Below are 8,597 nucleotides of genomic sequence, written 5' to 3'. Positions count from 1 at the left end.
TCCCCTGCCACAGGCTCCCTGGGAGCAGCCCCAGGCCCCCATCGGGCACAGGGTGAGTGCTATGCGAGTTTGAAATCATACACTGATTTTCTTTCTTTCTTACTTTTTAAAGATTTTTTTGTTGTTGTTGTTTATTTGAGACAGATCACAAGTAGGCAGAGAGAGGCAGGCAGAGAGAGAGAGGAGGAAGCAGGCTCCCCGCTGAGTAGAGAGGACCCTGGGATCATGACCTGAGCCGAAGGCAGAGGCTTAACCCACCAAGTCACCCAGGTGCCCCCATACACTGATTTTCTTATGAGGCTTTCTCTCCTTTTGGAAATTGCCGGGAATACTAATAAGCATCCTATTGGGAATGCTCACATTTTGCATTTTAGAGCACTGGGAGAGTAAGTCAAGAGCATGGGTATAATGGTCGTGCTTGTGGAAGCTGGGGCGGGGGTGGGGGATGGTAGATAGAAATCCTGGTCCCCAGCGACCCCCTCTCTCACACACACACTAAAGGGACCTTTATCCTGAAACTCCACTGAAATACAGAAACGGTGACAGGTGAAAACGAGGCTTTCTGTATTGAGTTTCGGATGGCGGCGTACAGGGCAGGTGTTCTAGCGGTGATGGGAAGGGAGATCAGTACGGAAAAGCTTCATGTGTCCCCTGGGACTTCAGCAGGAATAAAGGGATTTCAGCATAATCTAAGTGTGTAGCTAATGTGCTCTTTTCCTGATTTCTTATGATTTGAGCACCAGGAGACTATCAGCCCTTACTGGATTCTACCGTGATGTTTGGTTGTTTGCAGGTGACAGACATGAGAAAAAGTAGGTGTGTGCCACGCACACAGTATACACCCTCAGATAACCTTGTTTCTTCTGTTCTAAAATTTACATTTTCATATTTCAACTTCTTTGAAATTGTGATGCATCTTCTAGTCGACAGCATGTCAGTTTAATTGGCAGCATGTTTTTCTTTCTTACTAGAAAATAATGGTGCGTGTCATAAAATATGGTATCCCGGGTCAGATGAAATATGGTAATGAATATTCATGTGCCCATTTCCATATGTATAAATGTACACACTTGCGCATATGTTTGTCGTACTCGCATCAGTGTTTGAGCTTGTGTGAGAGGTGCAGATGAGCTGCTCTAGTGGGCATGAGGCTTAGCCCTTTGTTGTCTGTCTAACCCGGGTTTGGATGTGTCTGGTCTCCAGTTTTATTAGGAAAACTAGATGAAGAATAATTCTGTGCCAAACGATGTCTAGAACACATGTTGAATTACTGTGGTTGAGGATTCTGTTCAGATCCATGTCTTACCAACCCCTGTTCAAGTCCCAGGAGACTGGGGACTTGGATCTTGGGTTGACACAGGGCGTGCTAAGTTTTAAACTCCATAAAGCCTCAGGAAGGAGATTGATGTAATGGAACTTTGTTTCATTGAAATAATTTGCAAGGACACTGCTCATCGGTGCATCCTACTTCCTTCCTCTGGCTTCCTTTTCAGGTCATGCAGTCCCTGGAGGAATAACAAATAGAAGAATAAGGGACTTGTAAGGTTGTTCAGTGTCCACGAAGAGTGCCACAGCCTCCCTCGGCTTGGTAGGTTTGAGCCACACACATTCCTCCTCCTCCTCCTCCTCTTGTGCCTGTTCCAGGGAAAGCTGCAGAGTCTCCTGGTCCACTCACCAACATCACAGCACTATTGCAGGCCTTTGAAACAATGATATCAACCCCCCAGGAGTACCATTGACCCTTGAACAAACAATACGTGGTTAGGGGCATCGACCGACCCCCATCTTGCCCCGAGCTGTCGAAAATCTGTAACTTTGGACTCCCCCACAACGTGACTTCCAATACCTACGGCGGACAGAAAGCCCTACCCGTAACCGAAACATGCGATGAACACATATTTGGTATGTTCTGTGTATTATATACTGCATTCTTACAATAAAGTAAGCTAGAGAAAAGAAAATGTTAAGAATATCATAAGGAAGAGAAAATCCATTTATAGTATTTTTTTTTTTTTAAGAAAATCCCCTTGTCAGGGAACCCAGGCAGTTCAAACCTGTGCTGTTCAAGGATCAGCTGTAAGTTTTGTGAACACTGTTCAACTGAAAACTCTTAGTAGCAAAGCCCCTGCCTCTTCTACAGGCCTTCCTGGGCCTTTCTCTGCCTCTTCTCTCTCAGCTCCAGCCACACCCCTCCTCCTTCAGGACCCCCGAGCCCTGGGCTTCCTCTCGTCTAAGGACCTCCGCTCAGGCCCGTCTTCCTGCCAGAAGCTCACCTCACCCCTCCCCTTTCACCTTGCTGACGTCTCCTTTGCCCTCAGGTCTCTGCTTAACCGGTGGCCCTCTGGCACGCCTCCCTGTCTCTTCAGACGAGGTCAGACTCTCTGTTCTAGGCTTTCTCAGCCCTTGGAAGGTGGTAGCACTCATTATTGCGATTCAAAAATTAATTGAATAATTATTTTCTTATTGTTTGGCTCCCCTGATAAAGTAAAAATGCTCCAAGAGGGAGGGTTATATATGCGTGCTTTCTGCGTTCCCAACACCTGGGACAGGAACTTTATATCGAGTGGACAATAAATACACATGGAATGAATGCCAAATGAGGAGAGCTCTGATCAGCTGCAAGTGCTTTTCCCTTAAGAGGTGAACTACTTTTTTCCTTTTTTTTTTTTTTTTTTTTAAGAGGTGAACTACTTTTGAAGTCATCCTAAAGCTGTTCTGACTTTGAACACCACCAGCTCTAGCTGTTTGGAATAGACGCTGTGGGTTTGAAGGCACCGAAGATGGGGTCCAGCAAGAGGGAAGGTCGTCTTAGACTCAGAACTCAAAAATGTTCTATAATAAGAAAGAACTCACTGTTAGCCTGCAAAACCTGTGTGTTATTTTATTGTGGTCCTACTCATGGCTCACATCAGTTAGCGTCTTCATATTTTGCTCTTTTTGGCTCTCGTAAGGTATGCGGCGAGGTCATGGATTTGGAAGGGAAATTTTGGGAGGAGAGAGAGAGTGGTGTGTTTTCCGGACAAACAGTCCCCCATCTGATGTCTTTATTGGATTAGATTCATAGGCATCGACAAATGGCCTGGAAGTCGGCGGTGCACGCACTGACCATGCCTGGTGTCCTCTTCTTTTGTAAGGAAGGGATAGACCTAACATCATGGCGCTCAGGAGGGATCTTTGTTAGATGAATGAATTACTGAATTCTCAAGCAATAGGGCAAGGGGTGTTTCGTCCCCTGGACAGCAACCACCCCCTTGCATCTATTATTTTGGCTGGATGTTGGAATGCTTCCTAAATGTCAGTCCCCCTAGTTGTATTAACACTGGTAAGATCACAAGGAGGGAGAATGAGGGAGAGAGGTGGCTTCTTGGGAGAAAGAGAACGATTGGGCGGGAGCCACAGCATTGCTGTGATCTAAAATCCAGGCACGGGGCCAGGCTTTGTCTCCTTGATGTGTCCTGGGCCACGGACTCATGGCAGTATGTTACTCAATCTTTTCTTGTTGATGGTCTGATAGATGAGGGATTCTCTTCCCTCAAATTTTTCTCTCTTTCTTAAAATTTGCCAGAATAAACAATCCCCTCCACCCCTAATTTCCTACCAACAATTCCCATCAAGATGCCCTCTCACCCATAAGCATATTCAGTGAGTCCAGCTGAGCTCAGTCTCCCCCGGGCTTCAGATATTGGTCACCTGGGCTTTTCCCAGGGTGAGGTGAGGTCTGTACCCTTTGTGCTGCCCCAGTCCTGGGAAGTCGCACCATCTTTTTTTTTTTTTTTTTTAACTTAATTCTTTAAAAAAGATTTTATTTACCTGAGAGAGAGAATGAGAGAGAGCATGAGAGGGGAGAGGGTCAGAGGGAGAAGCATATCCCTGCCGAGCAGGGAGCCCAATGTGGGACTTGATCCCAGGACTCCAGGATTATGACCTGAGCTGAAGGCAGTCGCTTAACCAACTGAGCCGCCCAGGCACCCAGGTGGCACCACCTTTCGTGTATATGTCCAAGCCAGAAACTGGTGTCCATCTCAGTCCTGTCTCGCTTCCTCCCCGCACACCTACTCAGCCACCAGGTTCTCCTCTTTTCCTCCTAAACATTTTGCATCCTCTTCATCTCTACAACCTTGGCTCAGCCAGTTCTTTAACCTCTCTCATATGGACCATGCCTCCAGTTTTATCCCAGTTCTCGTCCTGTCCTGTGAACCTCTTCTTGCCACTGTGGCCAGAAAGGTGTATCTAAGCTGCTGATGGGCTACAGCATTTCTCTCCTTCAAAGTCGTGAAGTGGGGGGACTCAGGCAAAGCCCATACTCTTTAGCATGGGATGTAAGAAGATCTGTCCATTTTGTGTCTGTTAACTCAACATATGCATTAGTAGCATCCCCTCTTGTTCTCAGAAGCGCTCCAGGTTGGAGGGTAGTTTACCTAGTCACCCCAAACACAAAGCCGTTAATGACCTCCCCTCTACCTACTTCTCCAGCTCTGCCTCCAGCTCCTCACTGCCCGGGCTTCCTCCTCAGTCTGCAGCAGGATTATTACAGGTCAGGGAAGCGCAGGTAGATAGGACAGTGTCTAAAAGATGACTGCAACCATTTTCTCTGTGTTGATTTCTTGGGAATGGGAAGCCCTGCCCTGGAGCCCTTGGTTGACTTCTCATGTCTGCTTGTCAACTGCTGAGGCACATGCCCTTTCCTGAATGAGTTCCTGGAAGGTGGAATAGAATTACTGGGATTAGTTTTATTTGACCGTTTGGGGTAGAATAGATGTTAGAGAATAGACAGCCTTTAATTTAATTTTATTGATTTACTTTAGAGAGGGGTGGAGAGGAGCAGAGGGAGAGGGAGAGAGAAACTTAACCAGACTCCATGCTGAACATGGGGCTTGATCCCACGACCTGTGATCACAACCCAAGCTAAAACCAAGAAAGTTGGACGTTCAATCAACTGCATCCCCAGGCGCCCCTACAACGTCAACTTGAACTGAGTTCATCCTTGGCTCTGTTTCTTCCCCTCAATAGCAAACCCCTTGAGATGAGAGCCCGCGCTGGAGCCCTTTGCCCAGTGCTTGGCGTTGGCAATTTTTGCTGTTGTTGAACTTTTCGGATGAAAGTAAGCAGGGTGTGTGATGTGGGGCAAGGAGGGGCTTTGGAGGTAGACAGAAGTAGGCTTGATCCCAGCTCTGTATTTATTGCCTCTGTAGGATCCGTCTGGACTTCTGAATGCAGATTTCTCTTCTGTGAGATGAGGCACAGATTACCTCCCAGCCCATGTAACCTATTTAAAGTGGCTGAAAGAGCCACAAACATTACCTCACCTTTTACCATTTTTGTCAATTTGCCCTGAGAAAATTTTTGAATGAGGCTGTTGTCATGTGTGGGGAATGGGTGGTGGGGGGGGGGTGCATGTGGGAACCCTTAATAGGAAAATGAGGAAAATATTCTCTATGAAAAGTGTCTTCCTGCTATTGCCATCTGGAATTTGTAAGATCTTTGCTGACTATTTGACCTACATGAGGAAAAAAAAAAAAACCTTTTCCTACTCTAGTTTTTATTCCAAGACAGTGTTTCTAAGGTGTATGATTAGTGAATTATCATAGCTTCTGAAGATGATTCCTGTGCAAAAATGTCATGGTCACATCATTTAGGGGAATTCAGCATGACATAATTTCTCCCCAGACATTCGTCATAAACTTAGTGTATTAAACATTTAGAGAGTCCCCAGGAGAGAGATTAGTTTTCCTATTTAACCCGTGTTTCCCCAAACTTATTATTTTTTTATTATTATTAAATTCAATGTAGTTAACATATAGTGAGTTATTAGTTTCAGGGGTAGAATTTATGATTCATCAGTCTTATATCACATCCCGTGCCCGTTATATCACGTGCCTTCTTTAATGCCCATCCCCCAGTTACCCATCCCCCCAAACTTCTCCCCTCTGACAACAGCCTATGATTAAGAATCTCTTATGGTTTGCCTCCTTCTCTATTTCCATCTCTTTTTTTAAAGGTTTTATTTATTTATTTGACAGACAAAGATCACAAGTAGGCAGAGAGGCAGGCAGAGAGAGGGGGAAGCAGGCTCCCCGCTGAGCAGAGAGCCCGAGCTGGGGCTTGATCCCAGGACTCTGGGATCATGACCTGAGCTGAAGGCAGAGACTTTAACCCACTGAGCCACCCAGGTGTCCCTCTGTTTTCATCTTATTTTATTTTTTCTTCCCTTCCCCTATGTTGATCCGTTTTGTTTCTTAAATTCCACATAGAAGTGATATCATGTGGTTGGTATTTGTCTTTCTCTGACTAACTTATTTTGCTCAGCATAAATACCCTCTGGCTCCATCCGCATCACTGCAGATGGCAAGATTTCATTCTTTTTGACGGCTGAATGGTGTTCCATGTATATGTGACACCAGTAGCTACCTTCTGCCCAAGGACAGGGGCTCTGTGGGCAGCAAGGCTCAGCTCTGTCAGCTTTTCCACTTATGAGGGTCCCAGTTGGCTTAGTAAGGGACAGAGTTGGGACCATGAGATCCCATGTCTTCAAGTTGCCAGTAATTCCTAGGGGAGCCCTAGCTTGCTGGTCTCCTATCCGTAGCTTTTCACTCTCTTCCTATACATGTTAAATGCCTTCCTTTTTAACCCCAATTTTATGAATCTCCTTTTCCTTCAAGACCCAAGTTTTACCTACCTTTGCTTTCATTTCTCCTATAAATCTCAGGTGGGCCGCAGCCGCCTCTGAGACAGGATGTATAATCAGCACCCGGATTCCTCGTACGGGATGTTTCCCAGCACGACGCTGCTTCACATAGATCCGACTGAGAAACGCCAGCTCCGTGAGATGTAACCACAGGATGGAGGCTTTTCTCCGAGGAACTGCCACCAACTTGGCTTAATACTCTCTCAGTCTGAGCCCACAGCTTCTGGTCCCTTCTGTTTTACCAGTTTTATTTCTGGTAGATGGTCTTCAACTGCATCTGGTATTATTATGCAGGGTTCCTGTCCAGTTTAAAGCCCTTCTTCCCCACCCCAGTGAAGCTTGGGCTCCCGATCTCCCTCCTCCTGCCCTCCAGGTCCAAACATCTATGCAGGGCTGGGCTCAGGCTGGGGTCCCACGTCTCTGGCTTCTCGTTGTTCCACGGCAGCTCCTGCTGTGCTGCTGGGGTTGGTGGTGTAGGCTGTTGACTTCTGCTTGGTTGGGATGGAGGATCCTCTGTCCAAAGTTCTTGGCGTGCGGGCCAAGTCCTCCAGGTTCTCCTCCCTCTGCCTTGCCTTCACCCTCAGAGGGGCTGTTGTTCTGGAGTTACTGGAAGCACCTTACCCAATCACTGAGGGTTGTTGGAATCTTTGGGGTCCCTCGCAGCAGCCTGTACAACCTTGGGACTCTGGATGGGAAGCTGAGTGACTGACCACCTCAGAGTTTCCAGATCCCTCTGTCTCCAGGTGAAACACAGATTCCCTGACAGCTGGAGGGTTTCAGGTAATAAGGTGAAAGTCCTCTTTCCCTTCCCAGGGTAAATGGAGAAGACATTCTCCTTAATACATCTTTGCTCCTCATTCACATTGCGGTATGGAGACAGTCATTTTGCTTATCATGAACCTCAATTTTCTTTTCTGCAAAGTGGAGACTACTATCTCACCGATTTCCTACACTTTGGAGGCTTTTTGTCAAGATGTAATGCAGTGGTATATAGATTGGGGTCTTTTCATCTCCTTACCTGGCTTGTGACAACCAAAATTCTCTATGGACACTGCCCAGTGTCTTTTGGGGAGCACACTTATCCCCAGGTGAGAGCAGAGTAGGAATGAATGACGTTAAGCTGACTGGCTGCATTCCATCCTGGAGCTCTGAATGCCGTGTGAAGACCAGGGCTTCGAACTGTCCTTTAGAAAGTATTGAGTTAGGCCAGCCAAGTCCCCCACAGCAGCTTTCCGCTTGACTGTGTTGAGCTGTGCCAAGGAAAGTATCGCGTCTATTGTATCAAAGAAGGAAAATCTATTGGACTCAATGATGAGAATATGAAATCTGTGTGGCTAGTTTTGTAAACCCACAGTTTTGTGGCAAGGGGGGGCCATGTCATTGGAGATAGAGTGTATAAAATGTTGGAGTAGGGAGCACAGGCCGATCTGGGCCTGTCTGATGTATGAAGACACAAGCGTAATACGGACAAGGACCTGCTGAATGATTATTTCTCAAGTTCATAAGACTGGGGTGTATGTGGTGTGGGGGGGTTGGTGGCATGTGTGGAGCGCGGGTCCATGCTGAGGCCACGCTCCCTGCTGCCTTAGTGATGGTCGCAACCTCCAGGGGTGGCCCAGAGAAAAGGCCCCTGGAGAAGTGGGACAAATCATTTTGGAAACTCATCCTTGGTGTGTGATTGTAATGGAGACAGATGCAGTTTAAATGGCAGACAAGGAGGAAGGACATATAATAAAAGGCTGGGGCAGTCTGCAGCAGCTTCTCTATAGTGGGGGACCCTGTTCCTGTTAGCCCGGCGGTCATGGGCCAGGGCGAATAAATTGTCCATGAAACAGTTTGGTTGCCCCAGCCTGCCTTCCTCAGTTGCTTTGCTTCTTGGAGGGTTATGTTAGAGGAAATGATGAAATTGTTT

This window comes from Mustela putorius, unplaced genomic scaffold, assembly GCF_011764305.1.
Source record: "Mustela putorius furo isolate JIRA1106 unplaced genomic scaffold, ASM1176430v1.1 tig00000508_pilon_pilon_pilon, whole genome shotgun sequence".
NCBI lineage: Eukaryota > Metazoa > Chordata > Mammalia > Carnivora > Mustelidae > Mustela > Mustela putorius.
The sequence above is the reverse complement of the archived record's forward strand: the minus strand, read 5'-3'. Positions refer to the sequence as shown.